The 1267-nt window shown below is 44.0% G+C and overlaps 1 non-coding gene across 1 annotated transcript; it reads right to left on the bottom strand.

The window, feature by feature from the left end:
* Nucleotides 1-342: 342 nt before the first annotated feature.
* On the bottom strand, nt 343-447 carry LOC138749123 (U6 spliceosomal RNA). The gene has a single exon (XR_011348433.1). It is a non-coding gene; the product is annotated as a U6 spliceosomal RNA (small nuclear RNA).
* Between the last annotated feature and the right edge of the window lie 820 nt (nt 448-1267).

Below are 1267 nucleotides of genomic sequence, written 5' to 3' on the forward strand. Positions count from 1 at the left end.
GCCGTGCCGCCCCAGCCTTACCTGTTGGCCTGCACTCCCCCCCCCCTCCGCCTCTACTTCCCTTCTACCCTCCCCTTACTCCTCCTGTTTATACAGGTGCCAGCCTACCTTGACGAAGAGCCCAGGCCCGAAACGCTGGTTGTCCTTCACTTCTGGTGGATGCTGCATGGCCTGCTGAGTTTCTCCAGCACTTGTTGCTGTAAAATCACAGTGTCTGCAGGCTTTCCTGTTTAACTCCAAACCATGCAAAGGCTTTTTACATTCTTTGTGTCATATGCTGCCTACGTTCATATTTCCATTCACTCTCTGAAGTCAGATCTGTTTATTATAGTGTTTGAGAAGAAATATGGAACACACTTCATGAATTTTCATGTCATCCTTGCACAGGGCCTGCACTAATCTTCACTGTATCGTTCCAGTGTTGGTATATGTCCTGCCAAAGCGAGCTCAATCAATCCTTCCAAGTGAAGTGTAACCGAGTATATAGATATGTTTTTGGGTGATAAATTGGGAAAGGTTTGTTTGAGTAGGTCACATACAAACAATTTAAAACAGATCTTATTTGAAATACTGGAGCTCTGCCCAATGCAAGACATGTCGGGGCCAACAGTCATTGCAAGAGCTTTGAAGTGTGCTCAAAACTTCACTAATGGATTGTTGTTTACAAAAGGCAACAGATGAAAGATCTTGTCAGACCCGCTTTCTGTCTGGAAGAGAGAGAGAGAGAGAGAGATCCATTCTACACTGTTACAGCCAGCAAACAGCAGCTGGGACTGGAACAAGACAAGTTGGAAAGCTTGTGCAGTCCCATTCTGCAAGATGGCCTGTGGTTCATGCAAGAGGAGCGGACTGGCTGTCTAATGTTTCACTTGGAATAAGTGAAACAGAAAGGAAGTCTGCGATGACTTGAAAGAAACAGGTGATCATCTGGAGATCCCTGAAGGGGCAAGTTTAATCAGCAAGACACTGGAGTGGCTGATGGAAGTAGATCAGTTCTAGATGTCCTGGAACAACAAATCTCTCTCTGAAAACCAACAAGAACCTTACTGAATCGTAACCATTTACCTTTCAAGCACTAAAGCCTGATGAAGTTTACAAATGTTAAATTCTGTGCACAGTATAAAAATTGCCTGCAACCAGTGAACTTGGAGGAATGAGAAGTGAGATTGGACTGTGAACCAAAGAACTTTTGTGAACTTGCACTCACATTACATACACGTCCTCTTAGAATTAGAAGGGGGTTAAGTTAGGTTAGTTAAGTTAAAGT

The sequence above is a fragment of the Narcine bancroftii genome, chromosome 13 (assembly GCF_036971445.1).
Source record: "Narcine bancroftii isolate sNarBan1 chromosome 13, sNarBan1.hap1, whole genome shotgun sequence".
NCBI lineage: Eukaryota > Metazoa > Chordata > Chondrichthyes > Torpediniformes > Narcinidae > Narcine > Narcine bancroftii.